The 16,275-nt window shown below is 44.4% G+C and overlaps 1 protein-coding gene across 24 annotated transcripts in view; it reads left to right on the top strand.

The window, feature by feature from the left end:
• The first annotated feature begins 236 nt into the window (after positions 1-236).
• Positions 237-16,275, top strand: part of LOC106825152 (ral guanine nucleotide dissociation stimulator-like) — a 29,661-nt gene continuing 13,622 nt past the window's right edge. For 22 of the 24 annotated variants that reach the window (XR_011495309.1, XR_006515372.2, XR_011495316.1 and 19 more), the window contains exons 1-5: positions 237-376; positions 1,806-2,217; positions 2,298-2,789; positions 11,710-11,801; positions 12,001-12,121. The gene's annotated coding sequence lies outside the window, so the exon portion shown is untranslated. The other 2 variants (XR_011495306.1, XR_011495307.1) reach the window with 2 other exon arrangements.

The raw sequence follows: 16,275 nt of genomic DNA, 5'->3' as shown, positions 1-16,275 counted from the left end.
CAGGGTCCGCGCCGCCGGCTCTGGGGCGGGCGCCTCGGGCCACCGCGGCAACGCCCGGCCGCCGGCCCCGGCTTACGACCCGCCCCGCCTTCTCACCCCCGACCCGCGGCCCCAGCTCTGCGTTGGGTCGGGTTGGGGCCGACGACGTCCAGGAACAGGTCATTCTGGGGACGCTCTTCCCTGCCTCAGTTGGCCTCTTGCGTTTCACTTGCTGTGACGTTTTGGTTCTTTTGATGGCGGGGAGCCTGCCTCGAGCTCTGGCATCAGCGGTGAGGCTGAGCGAATGCAGCTTCTTCCTCCTGGATGGCCTCGCCCCACAGGCGCTCTTTGTAGAGGGGTCCCGGCAGTCCGGGAAAAGGCGGCTCTGCGCCCGCAGGTGAGTCCCGGTGCCGCGTGTGAGAGGTCCCGGGGGGAGCGGGCGCCCTCCTCCCGGGGCCGCCCCCGCGGGCTGCGGGACGGGGCTCCCTGGCCGCTTCTTCGGGGGGCTCCCGCCCCGCATGAGGGCTGTGTCTTCCCCGCGGCCTGGCTCCCTTCGTGAGGGCTCCTGGAATTGAGCTGTTTGAGCGAGTCCTTCTCGGCGGCCTTGCCCGCCTCCTGGACGCCCCAGAACGGTGAACGGAAGAGACTGCTGGCAGGTCCTTCTCCTTCGTGCTGCAGGCTGTGATCGCAGTGAAAGTCCTGAATGGCGCTTGTTACCCGTACTCTTATGGGAAGTTTACAGGGATTTGTTCTAAGTCTTAAGTTGCTTAAGCTCTCGAGGAGCTAGTAATATGAGCTTATTCCAGGCGTCAGCCACCGAGCTTTCTTGACAGTTCCCTTCAGAGCCTGTGTCCCCAAAGTTTTGTTACTGCTTTTGAGAATGAGGTACAGCGCTGCCAAGAAAGCTGCTCTTGGTATGCATCATGGCCAACGCGCTGTGTGTGTTAGTGGGCTTGGCTCTTTGGGTAACGTGTTCACAGCATTTTGAGTTTGGAAATCACATTGCTTAGAACTTCCTGAAGAGGTAGGATCCACCCTGGGCCTGGTCCACAGCAGCCTCAAGGTGCTAGGTGCCCTCCGGTGGAGCAGAAAGCCCTCGGGGAGTCCGCCGCACCCTCCCCGCGAGCACAGTTGGGTGTATGTAGAGATTTTACCTTAATGAGAAGAAGGGATCATTAAGTATCTTGGTCAGTATCTTCTCCGGGCCAGTTGCTTTTTTTAAAGCGAGCAGCTTTCCTCCTGGTAGTGCAGAAACACAGAACAGCTTCTGAGTCTCACTTCGTCTTGGAGGTGGTCTTGCATCCTCAGCTGTGTGAGCCACAGCTGGGGCCAGCACCCTGCTGACTGTCTGGGATGCTCTGCTGGCTGACATCTGGCCTGGCTTCGCAGTAGGGGCCCAACCCTCCCCATTTTAGCACCCAAAGTCCTGCCCTGCATCCCAGGCACAGCAGGAGGATTGGTCAGCCGTGAGCTTCTAGGAACTATTCCTGCGGCTTCCTGGAACCTTTCCTGTTGTCTTGATGCCATCCTGTGCTATGTGCCTGAGCATCTGTACCCCTCAGGGCGTTTACCACAGCCTGGGAGGAGTTCCCCACCTTCCTTCCTTCCTCTGCGCTACAGACTGTAAGCTCCTTGAGGTAGACAGGGGGTCTTTCATCTTTCTGTTCCAGTAATAACTTGCAAGTTAAGGTGTTCCTTAAATCTGTACTAAATATTTAAATGGAGAAAGTTGCTACAGGTGTAGGTGTTCGCAAAAACACTTGTTTTGCTTTTATAGTTGATCCTTTAATTCTTTTGTTCTAACTACTTTGTCATTTATCCTGCAGGCTCCCCGTAAAGGACTGAAAACACCTGATCCGGTGGTTAAAAGCTGTTCACAGGGATAACTGGACCCCCACTAAGTATTCTTTCCTCTGTAGTGAACATTTCCCCATGGGGGCCCTGAGAGACCATGGGAGTGAAGCAGACGGGAAAGTCGCTGCCAGTTCATTGCCGTCCTTGAGTGAAAACCTGAGGGCCAAGCCAGAGTCCCGCAGGTTGAAGGGAGCCGCTCTGCAGGGTGAGACTGCACCCAGGGCCTCCCAGGAAGCCGCCGGTCAGGAGTGGGTGCAGCAATGTCTGGAAGGAACTCTAGGAGACAGTGTGGCCGCCACAATGTCAGGTAGCCAGGCAGAAATAAACACGTCTGCTGTAGATGCTGGTGGTGAGACTTCACTTCCCCCACCGGGGGCTTGCTAGGTAAGAGTGGCATTTCTGTGGGGGACTTTAGCCCCCAGGATTGGGGCGTGCAGATTTATCGGCTCACTTCTTTCTTACAGGTTCTTCTCCAAGCACACTCGAGAGAGGCCATCTGTCCCCACAGCGCTTGTCGAGCGAAGGAGGCTGTAGAGAGACATGGAGCCCACCCGTCTGGGGCCTGACAAGGGCTTGGCCCAGAGCCCGCAAGTTCTCATTCACAGCAGTGCCTCAGAAGCCCTCCCAGAGCTTCTCTGCCCCTCCAACAGTTGTCACCCCAAAGCCAGCTGTGGAAGCTGTGCAGAGTGAGCACAGTGACACCAGCCCCATGTCCCTCAACGGGGTCATCCTGTCAGCGTCGGGGGCCTGAGGTCTCCTCGACCTGCTGCTTCTCCTGGCAGAACAAAAGCGGGGGTGCTGCCTGCGGGAGCAGGTGGAGAAGAAGAACGGCGAGCTGTTCTACCATGTGGCAGAGGGGCGGTGCCCTGACAGCCAAGTGCACATGCTGCAGAAGCTGGACGAGCTGAGGAGAGTGGGCTTCCCCTTCTTGAGCAGGCTGCTGTCCCCCAGCTGAGGTCAGTACTGGGCCCTCAGGCTCCCCCACTGCCTGCTCATCATCCGGGGGCGAGGGGTGTCCTGCTCCACAGCGGATGGCCCCTGAGCACTTGTGTGTGCAGCATGCCCCCTGCCACATCAGGAGAAGGCTCTGCCAGTAGCTGTCCCTTGTGGACAGGGAGCCCAGGTTGGAAAGCTTACTCTGCTCGCTCCAGGGTGCTCGAGAGGTATCTGTGGCTGTAGGTTTTCAGCCGGTGGGAAAGGAGCCAGTTCGGCAGCTGGGAAAGCCGGAACTGCTCAGTGGTCGGTGCCTGGATGGTTGGTTTTCCACCTGCACGGGGGAAGTCAGCTTTTAATGCATCCCTCACACAAACGTAAATCCCAAGTCAAAATCTAAATGTAAAATAAAATCAACATTGTAAACTATTAGAAAAGTTATAGGAGACCCTTATTAAAGTCATGGGGAGGTTCTTTCCATTCATGCTTTAATGCATGTCCTTGAACTGAAGTCATTTTGAACATTTTAATAATTTCTTTAAAATTTTAAACATCTGTTTGAGTAGAATACATTCTCTTTTGTAAAACTAAAACATTATTATAGGAACATATAAGCCAAGAAGTGGTGAAAATTTCCATTTCTCACCTGCCTCGCAACTTTCATTCCTTGTTGTTAGTAAAATTTGGTATGTAATCTCCTAGACTGTTTTTGTGCTTTACATAAGTATTTCTCTCCCCATATGAGTAAGTTGAATATATTTTTTCTGTGTTTGTTGGCTAGGTTTTTGCTTTTCCCTTTCTTTTACGGTTTAGTACTTGTAAACACTGGTTTCTTGATGTTTTTTCCATACTGAAGATAGTATCTTTTACTATACAGGGAAAACATTTTCCTACTACATTGATCATTTAGTCTGCATCAATGTGTGTCCTCCGGGATGTAAGTAACACTTCAGGTGGGAAACGGCTCTTGTGTGAAAGACGGTTTGGGACCTCCTTGACCCCCACGGCAACAACCATTAGTGCAACCCAAAACAAGAAACAAAACCCATGCTGCGTGTTTCCAAATGCATCCTAGTCCTGGTCAGGGTTATCTACTCTGTTCTCCTGTCACGTCAAAGCTATTTCTATAGTTTCTCATTCCTGATGGTACTGTTTGGTGCCATTGTCTTAATCAGACTGCCCAAGGTTTGTCACTGTCACAGGTCTTTCCAAACAACCAGCCCATGGCTCCATTGATCAGGTCAACACCATTGTTTCTGCCTCATGAATCTTCTTTCCACTGTCTTTGGTTTTATTGTGTCGTTGTTCTGGCTACTGGAGGGAAGTGCTCAGCTTCTTCGTGTACAGTTGATATTTCCTAGTACCTGTGGTGGAGGCTGTGTCCCTTCCTCTGTCCCTTTGTCCTCACACATAGATTTGCCTCATGTTGCTCTCGTTGCTGTTCATTTCTAAAGAGTGTGTCCTTTCAGTCTGGATTCTCTCTTTAACGCAAGGTATTTAGAAGGTTGTGGACAGTTTTTCAAGTGGATAGACTGGGGGAGGGGAGCCAGTTTGTTTGTAATTCTTGTTTAATTTTATTTCCTTAAGGTCCAGTAATATGGTCACTTGTAGACATCTGCATTTTGGGTTCTTTAGAGGTTTCATCGTGGCTTAGCACACAGTCCATTGTGGTGGTTTGAGAAGAGTGCGTCCTCTCCACTAGTTGCTTACATTGTTCTCCCTCAGCTGCGGCTGGATCTAGCTTTTTGTGTTCATCAGCAGATCTCTTTCCTAACTTGCTGTATCACCTGACTGGATTTCTAGAAGAGGGAAGGTCAGTCTCCCTGTGATTCTGGAGCTGCCTGTGCCTTCTTGTCTGTCCAGTTTTGCTTTATGTTTCAAGACCATGTTGTTAGGTGCATAAGTGTTCCTGACTGTTATCAACACAGAAAACCCCTTTTTGTCCCTTTAGAAGTCATCTTTATGTCCTTATTTTCAATCTTTTCGTATCCCTTTATTTAATAGGTATATTTTAACTCAGTCTGAGAGCCTTCATCTTTTAATAGAGTGATTTAACCCATTTACGATTGTGATTATTGATAAGTTGAAATTTGGGCCTGCCATTTTATTTAATTTTTAATTTTATAGGCTTTCGCATTGTTTCTGTTTCTATTCTTCTTGTGAATATCTTTCAGCTTTTAAGAACAACCGTTTCCGCCTTTCTTTCTGTAAATGCTTAGAGTTAATCAGTTCCTGTTTCCTACACTCCCAGCTCCTCACCTTCCACTCCCCAGCTCAAGACTGTTCTTAGTTCTATAATGTTATTTTCCCCATCAAGCAACTGTGATTGGATATAAGTATACAGTTTATGGGTTCCTTTATTCACTGCTATTTATTGTATCCAGATTTCTCCTCCTTTTTGGAAATACGTAATACTTTCTTTGGAACTCATACAACTGTAAAATTTTGAGAGGAATCGAGTTTGAGATACTCCTTAGATGCTGATGCTGGGGAGCTGGTACCTGCCTCTTAAAGCTGCATCTGTGTGTTTGCAGTGTCCGAGTGAGATCAGAGGTGTTTAAAACCGTGGAATTGAGTGAGGTTTCCTGGAGAAACTGTGTAGCTGTAGAAGAGCCCAGGCCCAGCCTAGGAGCAGGCAGTGTTTGTAGAGGTGCAGCTGAAGACGGTCCAGGAAAGGAGACTGAAATGATAGAGCGTGGAGTCCTGGGAGCCAGGAGGGGAAAGGGGTATGGCAGAAAGAAGGGGTTCTCAGCTGGGTCAGGTAACAGCTCTGGGCAGAATGGAGAAGAGATGGCTGGACTCGGCCACATGAGATCACTGGTGACTGCAGTCTTCTTGGAGTGGTGAGAATGGAGCTGGGTCTGGAGTGGGTGAAGGAGGGCAGTGGAGGGCAATAGGGGCAAGGCACTTTGCTTAAGAGGTTTGGCCATGAAGGGGAGTCAGGAAAGTGGACAGTAGCCAAAAGGGAGCCTGGGTCCGAGGGAGAGTTTTGTTTGTAAGGTGGAGAAGAGCTGTCAGGTGTCTGTGCTCCAGTTGGGACTGGATGGAGAGGAGGAGCTTTGAGGGCCAGGGAGGAGCAAGCTGGGCCCTGAGGAGATGCAGGCCTGGGCTCTGCCGCCCAGGATGGGGCAGAGAGCAAGGGGACAGATGCTTCGCTGGTGGAAATGGCGCCTCTGCTCCTTGTTCCTGGAGTGTGAGGGGCTGGGAGTGGAGGAGGGATGCAGGAGGCATTAGGTGAGCGGCAGGGGGAGGGTGGGAGGAAGAGAGGGCACCCTGGCTTGGTCTCCAATGCCCACGCAGAGCCCTCCAGGGATCCCAGGTCACCAGCTGCTGTCTCTCTTTGATGTCTTCCTCAAAATGTCTGCTCTCTTGGTGATTCCCAGGGCTGTTATGAATTTGTTCATCAAAGAAGGAATCTTTGGGTCATTTTTTAGGGATTTTCATGTCAAAGGGGACATAAAACGTATATTATTCAGTCCATCATCTTTTGTTTTTGGATGGATTCCCTGTAACAGAGCAGCTGGACCAGGGGCCTGATGGTTCTAGGATTCAGGAGGTTTGCTCTGCGGAAAGCTGGAGCTCAGTGGCATTCTCACAGGACACGGTGCTCCGTTTCTGAGCCCACTCTAACTGTAGGTGTCTCGACATTGTAAAACCTGGGACAATTCTCTCAGGGCCTATTGTTGGCATTTCTGTGACCAGTGAGGGCCAGCATTTTTCCAGGTTCACTATCTGTCACTTGCCTACTGTGCCGTTGCCCACCTTGCTCCCTGAGCTCTGAACCTTCCCAAGGAGATGAGGACATTCACGCTCTATCTGGTGTGATTGCACCTTCCCTCAGTGTGCCCCTTGAGTACTTGCTGCAAAAATATCTGTTTTCTTCACATTCCTTGATTCCTTGTACGTATAATCAAGATTTAATCTGGAATTTTAAAAGCGTTTTATTGTGGACAACTTTGAACATACATAAATTAAACAGAAAAATGTAATAGACCCTCTGGTCCCTATCCCATCGCTTCAACATTTATCAGTATTCTGATACTCTTGTTTCATCCATATTTCTATCCACTGCCTACCTTCCATTGATTATTTTTTAATTAACAGATTTTTTTTTAGGAAAGTTCTAGATAGAGAAATTCAAATAGTGCAGAGCATTTCTCCCTCCTCCCCCACATTTTCCCCTGTTGTTAATATCTTGCATGACCACTGGTTAGTGTGGTTCATTCCTTACAAGTGATGAACTGACATTGACACAGTGTTAGTAACTAAGTCCATAGATTACGTTAAGGTTCACTGTCTTGTACTTGGATTTTGACAAATGCATGATCTCCTGTATCCACCCTGACATTACCCTACAGAGGAGTTGGATTACCTTAAAAAGCCCTGTGCTCTGCTTCTTCATCCCTTGCCTCCCAACCCCTGGCAACCACTGATCTTTATACTGTTTCTATGGTTTTGCCTTTTCTAGAGTGTCATATAATTGGAATATGTGAAATCTATGGAATAGAGTATGTAGCTTTTTCCAGTTGTCTTCTTAGCAATATGTATTTAAGGGTCTTCTATGTCTTTTTGTGGCTTGATAGCTCATTTCTTTTTTTTTTTTATATTGAATTAAAATCAATATAACAAAAAATATAAATGTACCATCTTAACCATTTTTAAGTGAACACTTCAGTGACATTAAATACATTCATGTTGTTGGGCTCCATCACCACCATTCAGCCCTATAACTGTTGTAAATCTGAAACTCTATGCCTATTAACCACAACTCTCCCTTCTCCCCTCTGCCCTTGGCAGCCACCATTCCACTTTCCATCTCTATGATTTTGATTCCTCTAAGTTGCTCATGTAAGTGGAATCACACAGTGTTTATCTTTTTGTGACTGGCTTATTTCACTTAGCATAATGTCCTCATGGTTCATCCATGTTGTAGCATATTGCAGAATTGGCTTCCTTTTCAGGGCTGAATAATATTCCATTGTATGTATATGCTACATTTTGTGTATCCATTCATGTGTCAGTGGACACTTGGATTGTTCCCACCTTTTAGCTATTGGGAACGATGCTGCTATGAACATGGGTGTACAAATATCTCTTTGAGATCCTGCTTTCAGTTCTTTTGGGTATATACCCAGAAGTGGAATTGCTGAGTCATATGGTAGTTCTGTGTTCAATTTTTTTGGGAACTTTCATACAGTTTTCCATAGCAGCTGTACCATTTTACATTCTTATCAACAGTGTACAAGGATTTCAATTTCTCAACATCCTTGCCAACATTCATGTTCTCTTTTTCTGATATGAGCCGTCTTTAATGGGTGTGAGGTGGTATCTCATTGTAATTTTGATTTGCCTTTCCCCAGTGATTAGTGGTGTTGAGCATCTTTTCATGTGATTATAGGCCATTTCTAAGTCTTTGGAGAAATGTCTCTTCAAGTCCTTTGCCTGTTTTTGAATTGGCTTCTTTCCTTGTTTACTTTTAGGAGTTCTCTGTGTATTCTGGATATCAGTCTCTTGTCAGAAATATGATTTGCAAATATTTTCTTTTCTTTGACTCTGTGGGTTGCCTTTTTACTTTATGGATAGTGCCTTTTAGTGTACCAATTTTTTAAATATTCGTTAAGTCTAATTTGTCTATTTGTTTTTCTTTTGTTACCTGTGCCTTTGGTGTCATATCCAAGAAATCATTGCCAAGTCCTCTGTTGGGAAGATTTTGTCCTATGTTTTCTTCTAAGAGTTTTATTGTTTTAGGTCTTAGATGTAGGTCCTTGATCCATTTTGAGCTAGTTTTTGTGTATGGTGTTACATGAGGGTCCAATTTGATTCTTTTGCGTGTTGATATCCAGTTTTCCCAGCACTATTTGGTGAAAAGACTGTCCTTTGTTCCTTGAATGGTCTTGACGCCTTTGTCAAAAATCATTTGACCATGTATGTGAGGGTTTATTTCTGGGCTTTCTCTTCTATCTCTGCCATTGGTCTCTATGTCTGTCCTTATGTCAATACCACACTGTGTTGATTACTGTAGGTTTGTAGTAAGTTATGAAATCAGGAAGTGTGAGTCCTTCAGTTTTGTTGTTCTTTTTCAGAATTGTTTTGGCTGTTTTGAGTCTTTTGAGATTCCATATGAATTTTAGGATGGGTTTTTCCTATTTCTACAAAAGCATCGTTAGAACTTTGATAGGGATTCCGTTGAATCTGTAGATTGCTTAAGGAAGAATGGACATTTTAATTATGTTAATTCTTGCAGTCCATGAGCACAGAATATCTTTCCATTTCTTTGTGTCTTCTTCAAAGTTGTCTTAATTGTTTTAAGTCTTGTTTTGTGACCTAACATATGATCTATTCTGGAAAATATTCTCTGTGCCCTTGAGAAGAATGTGGATTCTGCTGCTGTTCACTGAAAGGTTCTGTATATGTCTGATAGATCCATTTAGTATTTAATGTTGTTCATGTCCGCTGTTTCCTATTTTTCTGTCTGGATATTCTATCGATTGTTGAAAGTGGCTTATGGAAGTTTCCTGCTATTTTTAACTTACATAATTGATAAGGATCTAATATTGAGAATATATAAAGATCTCTTAGAACTCAATAATACAAAACAAAGAAGTCAATGAAAATGGGCAAACAGTTGGAATAGACATTTCTCCAGGAGATACATAGATGGCCAATAAGCACAAGATAGATGCTCAGTGTCATTAATTATTAGGGAAATGCAAATTCAAACTACAATGTGATACTATTTCACACTCGACATGAAGGCCATATTCAACATAATGGAAAAATCCCAAGTGTTGGTAAAGATGTGGAACAAGGGAAACCGTTATCAGTTACTAGTGGGAATGTAAAATGATGCAGCCACTGCAGAAAATAGCTTGGCATTTCTTAAAATCTTAAACCTAGAATTACCTTTGACCTGGGTAGTCCATGTTAGGTATGTGCAAAAGAGCATTGGAAACATATGTTCAAAGAAAAACTCACTCACGGACATTCAAAGCAACATTATTCACCATGGTCCAAAAGTGGAACAGAACCAAATTTCTATAAAATTATGACTGCATAAACCAAATGTGGCATATTCATAGTATAGGATATTATACAGCCATAAAAAGGAATAAAGTACTACTACATACTAGGCCACGGATGAACCTTAAAAAATGTCTGCTAATTGAAGCCATCCATGAAGGCCACAGATGGTATGATGCCATTTGAATGAAATGTCCAGAATAGGCGAATCCATAGAGAGAGAAAACAGGTGAGTTGTTTCCATTGGCTTCGGTTAGGAGAAAATAGAGTGTGACTGAGTGTAGATTTCTTTTGGAGATGTTGAAAATGTTCTGGAATTATATAGTAGTGATAGCCACATAACATTATCATTGTACCAAAAGCCACTGAATTGTATACATTAAAATACTTAAAACAATGTATTTTATGTTAAGCAGGTTTTCTTCCATAAAAATTTTGAAAATTTTAAATCTATTAGGTTATTAGTTAACCTTATTTAATTAACTTTAAATTAATAGAGTGATTAATGGAGTTATTAGGGATAGGGCACCTTGTAGCCAAGAGAGCAAACATCTGATTAGGGATATAGTAACAAATCCTGTAATTATACCAGCAGCAGTCTAAAATCCAATTGGTAGCCATTGTCCCTGACTTGGAGAGACCAGCCATGAAAATAGTTTCAGTGATCCTGGGGGCCTTGTGCATCTGTTCAAAGATTTGGGTAATATTATGCAATATTTTAAGCTCTTGTGCTATCTGGTGGCAGCAGGTTTGAACTTTTGATTGTTGATGTACGTGCACCCAGTGGTCCTTGGGAGGGCACAACACCCTCCTTCCTTGGCCAGTATAGATAGTCCAGGGCCAGGCCGTTTCCTAAAACCATTTAGGCACGAGACTCATGAGATTTGCACAAGGGCTAGGATAGGGTCTTACGCAGTTGTTGTCCACATTGGGTTAAGGTTGTCGATACTTCTTGGTTGGCCTCATTTACCTGATTTTGTGTGGGTAGGGCCACTGTACCTGTGCCCAGTCCAGTCAATCCCAGTAGAACTGAAACACCCAATACTAAAGGACTGGCAGTATCTCTGGGTGGGTGATAACCAGTCAGGGCAGGAAACTCAGGGCACCTGCAACCTGAGGGCTATACCTCTAGAAGTAGGCCAAGAGAGACAATGATGCATTGCAGAATATAGCCTGGGGAAAGCTAGTAAGAGGGCTTGGGAAGAGAGGACCGCTCTGGGTGAGAGCCTTGTGATATCAGCCCACAGTAAAAGCCAAAAGTAGATGTTCTTAGTGTAAAATATTCGTTAGAGCTCTTGGAGGTAAAACCAGTAATTTGTGCCCATTCACTGGCTACCTGTGCCAGATGATTCCAGGTGGTACAATTAAAGATAGGTGGGCCAGGAGCTTTTGTGCATGGGCACAAAATCACCAGGGTGGCTCAAAGCCTACCCCAAAATGACCCCTCAAAAGACAGTTGGGAGAGAAATGAGTGGAGAGTTTGAAGGAAGCTTGGGGCAAAGATGTAATGTTTGATGGAGTTGGCTATAGTTGAGTCTATCAGCAGGGTAAGCACTTAAGCTGGGGGCAGGTGATTGGGGGGCAAGGGACAGGCCCTGCAACTTCTGAGTCTCACTGCATGGGCAGCCCCCTCAGCCCATTGGACGTAAATGGTGGTGGTGGTGGTGAAGCAGCTTGCTGTCACTGTGGAAAGTAGAGGGGAGGTGTGGTCGAAGAAGTCATGGTAGTGTCGGGAGTAGTTGTGTTGTGGGATTACGGTGTTGAAGGGGAAGAACTGGAGGCAGGTACAGTGGATATGCGAACTGGGGAAAGCAGGGGACCAGCAGAAGTCTCGTGTGTTAAGACAGCAGGCCCAAATGGAGCCACTTAGGCTAAGCTCAACATCAACAAACCGAGACTTAATTAAACTTTTGGCCCTCCCAGGAATGGAATCTTAACACCAGTCCATCGGGAATCGCCTGATGAGCACTGGGTAGTCATCTGCCTGAGAGACGCCTGCCATCCCCTAAAGGAAGGTAACCAACCTTGCAGTAACCAGCCTGCTTTCTTGTCTAGTGTAACTTCCTTGTTCCTGCTCCCTTCTGCCTATAAAGGTCTTAGATTTTACAGCCCCTCAGAGCTCCTTTCTCCCTGCTAGATTGGATTGGATTGGATTGTTGAATAAAGCCAATAACATGTTTAAAATTGACTCAGTTGAATTTTGTTTTGTAACAGTTTGGTGGCAGCAGTGGGGTCCAAAGGAGGCATCTGATGGTTTCAGGGATGAGAAACAAGGCATTGGTACCCACAAAACCTTTGAGTCCTCCATCTTGTTCGCTGTTTCCGAGGACCATGGGTAAGTTCCTCTTGGATCTGAGAGGCGCTGTTTTTGTGTTGAGCTCCCGATCTAACTGGCTTCCCAGTCCAGGGTTAATGGGTCGGTCTAGACTGACAGGATGCTGTAACAAGAGCATGAGTCTTAACCCTCGTTAGTCTGCAGTGCCAGATAAAGGCTTAGTGGCTCAGCTTGAGCCGGCAGATGGTTCTACCAGGAGCCTGAGTCTCTGGCCCTTGGTTAGTCTACAGTCCCCATGTGTTAGGATCTGCTGGTTCAGTCTGTAGTTCTTGGCAGTGGAGAGGAGTGGGAGAAATGTGTGCTCCCTCCACACCCAGTCCTTGAAAACTTCCCACGTGCATTTTACATGTGTTCCCCTCTGTTGACTATCGATGAGTTCTAAGGAAATGGTGAAGGCACCACGTGGAGGAATTGTGGGTTTCTGCATGACTGCATGTAAGATTGCTGCCCCCTCAACCTGAACACCCAGCCAGCACTACTAGAAATGAAAGATGTCCCATCACCATGGATTGGAAGACTCCTTATTGTGAAGGTGTCAACTTTATCCAAAGAGATCAACAAATGCAGTGCAGTCCTTATGAAAATCCCAAGGACAGTTTGCGCTGAAATAAAAAAAAACATCTTAAAATTCTTATGGAGTCTCAAGTAAGCCAGGTACCCAAAACAGTCTTGAAAGGAGGTACTAAGTTGGAGGACTCATTCTTCCTGATTTAAAACGTACTACAAATCTACAGTATTAAAACAGCATTATAATAACATAAAGACAGACATATGGACCAATGAAACAGAATTGAGAGCCCAGAAATAAACCCTCAGGTGATGTTTGACAAGGGTGCCAAGATTATTCAGTGGGGAAAAGACAGTCTTTTCAACAAGTTGTGCTGGAAAAGTAAATATCTACATACAAAGAATCAGCTTGGGCCTTTACCTAACACCATATACAAAACTTAATTCCCAGTGGATCAAAGACTTAAATGTAAGGGCTAAAATATAATACTCTTAGAAGAAAACATAAGACAAAACTTTGCAAAGTAGGGTTTGGCAGTGATTTCACGGATATGAAACCCAAGGAGCAGGTAATAAATTAAGAAAATACACTGGACTTTATGTACAATAAAAACTTTTGTGTCTCTAAAGGTATTACCAGTAGAGTAAAACACAGTCTACAGAGTGGGAGACCGTATTTGCAAACCATGTATCTGACAAGGCCTTAATATTAAGAATAGACAGAGAACTCCTAAACTCAACAACAGAAAACAAACAGCCCAAGTCAAAAATGAACAAAATACCTGAATAGACATTTCCTCAAAGAAGATATGCAGATGACCAGTAAGCATATGAAAATATGCTCAACATCACTAATCGTTAGGGAAATGCAAGTCAAACACAGTGAGATACCACCTCACATTCATTAGGATGGCATCTATCAAAAAAAAGGAGAAAAGAAAACACGTTGGCAAAGATGTGGAGAAATTGGAATCCTTGTGCACTGTGGTGGGAATGTAAAATGGTTTAGTTGCTATGGAAATCAGTATGTCAGTTCCTCAAAAAAATTAAAAATAGAATTACCATAGGACCCAGCAATTCTGCTTCTGGGTATATACCCCCCAAAGAATGGAAAGCATGTTCTCAAAGACATATCTACATACCCATGTTCATGGCATCCTTATTCATAACAGGTAAAACATGGAAGCAACCCAAGTGTCTGTCCAGGGATGAGTAGATAAGCCAAATGTGGTATATATGTACAATGGTATATTATTCATCCTTAAAAAGGAACGACATTCTGAGACATGGTACACCATGGATGAACCTTCAGAATATTATGCTAACTAAAATAAGCCACAAAAATACAACCTTGTGTGATTGCACTTAAATGAGGTACCTGAAATAGCCAGATTCAGAGAGACAGAAAGTAGAATGGTGTTTGCCAGGGGTTGGGAGGTGGTGGGAATGGGAGGTTACTGATGAATGGGTATAGAGTTTCAGTTTTGCAAGATGAAAAGTGTTTTGAAGGTGGATTGTGGTGATGGTTGCACAGCCATATTGTGTTTAATACCCTTAAAATGCACTTAATGAACTTAATGTTCTTAATGACACATAAACGCAAAAATGGTAAAGATGGTAAATTTTATGTTATGTGTATTTTACCTCAATAAAGATATATTTTACTCAGAAAGGCCAAATGGAAAGAAATGAGCAGGGGACACTTTAGTCTTGCAATGTGTACTCTTTTTGACCCTGATATTTTGTCCCAGCCGTTTTACCTGAGACAACTTTGATCAGGCCAAATGTTTTAATTCTGTGCCTAATAAAACCTTGAAATCAGAATTATACAAAACATGTAAAAGTTTGTGTTGAAATGTTTTTTGTTTTTTTTGCTGAGGAAGATTGGCCCTGAGTTAACATCTGTTGTCAGTCTTCCTCTTTTTCTGCTTGGGGAAGATTAGCCCTGAGCTAACATCTGTGTAAATCTCCCTCTATATTTTTGTATGTGGATCGCCACCACAACATGACTGACGAGTGGTGTGGGTCTGTGCCCAGGGTCCAAACACACACGCAAACCCAGGCTGCCAAAGCAGAGCACACCAAACTTAACCACTCTACCACAGGGCCAGTCCTGAAATGTATTTTTCAGAGCAAACTTAATAGGACTTTTAAAAATTATTTTAATCTTATTTTTTGTGTTAGTTTCAGGTGTACAACGTAATGATTTGATATTTTTATATATTGTAAAATGATCACCACAAAAATCCCAGTTCACAGCTATCTTCATACGTAGTTACAAATGTTTTTTCTTGCGATGAGAACTTTTAAGATTGATTCTCTTATCAACTTTGCAGTATGCAATACAGTATGAATTCCTTGATCGATTTCTTTAAAATATAGCCCTGTAAAGCAATTCTAATATATGCACTTTTATTTTTAATTCACTGAAATTATTTTTTATCAGGATCAATTATTTTTTTTTTACATTTTTTTTTTAAAGATTTTATTTTTTTCCTTTTTCTCCCCAAAGCCCCCCAGTACATAGTTTTATATTCTTCGTTGTGGGTCCTTCTAGTTGTGGCATGTGGGATGCTGCCTCAGCATGGCTTGATGAGCAGTGCCATGTCCACGCCCAGGATTCGAACCAACGAAACACTGGGCCTCCTGCAGCGGAGTGCGCGAACTTAACCACTCGGCCACGGGGCCAGCCCCAGGATCAATTATTTTTCATGCAAGTGGCTGGATTTTTTTGTCCACATCACAATGTACTGACTACAAATTCTACTATTTTAAATTTTGTTGTAGGTGTCGTTATTTCTATCAAGTCAGCTTTCCCAACTCAATATACATATCAAAATGCTTTCAGATGTATTTCTTGTTCCATTGATATTTAGGCAATGATAAATTTCACCATGTGCCATTTTGGCCATTATCACTTTCATGTGGATTAACTTAGCTGGTGATATTCACCTTGTAGCTTCTAAGTCTTTGGGGAGTATAATGGGGGGGAGGTTAGAGCATTGCACTTATTTCATTTGCGGAGATTCCATTTTGACTCAGCTCTTAAGGAACATGCTGTTTCCTAAAAGGTCCTACAACCTCAGACCCAGACAACTCCATTTATGAAATAGAAAGGATTTGCTCAGATCTGCTTCCAAGGCACAGGCAGCTGGCGCCTGCACAGTGCTTCTGATCACCCTGCTGGGAACAGAAGTCAGGGACCCCATTCATATTTACTAGTTGGGAAGCAAGCCTTTCTGTTCTGTGTGTGAGTGAATGAACTACCTGAAGAGAGGGCCTGTGGTAGATGAACAGATGCCATTTGTGTGACAGTGACCTCATCTCCTCTTCAGCTAGAAGGGTAGTGTAGGAGGGAGCACTGGTCGTTTCTACTGTTTCCCTCTCCCTTCCCCTTTAGAACAGAGAACCGGCTTTCCTTCAGACAGCTGTTGAACAAACCACAAGATAAAGTTCCTCACACACATGAGCTGTCCTCGGGCCAGCACTTGGCCCCTTTTGTTTGCAAGAATTGGACCTGAGGCCTAGTGGACTGGCAGGTTGTCCCCCAGTGTTTCTGTGGTAGGGAGCATTATGTCTCTGCTCACCAGAGCAGCAGCCTACACTGACACCTCATCCAATGTGGATGTGGCCTAACAACCTGCCCT

Source organism: Equus asinus, chromosome 18 (genome assembly GCF_041296235.1).
Source record: "Equus asinus isolate D_3611 breed Donkey chromosome 18, EquAss-T2T_v2, whole genome shotgun sequence".
Lineage (NCBI taxonomy): Eukaryota > Metazoa > Chordata > Mammalia > Perissodactyla > Equidae > Equus > Equus asinus.
This window is presented reverse-complemented; position numbering and strand designations above follow the sequence as displayed.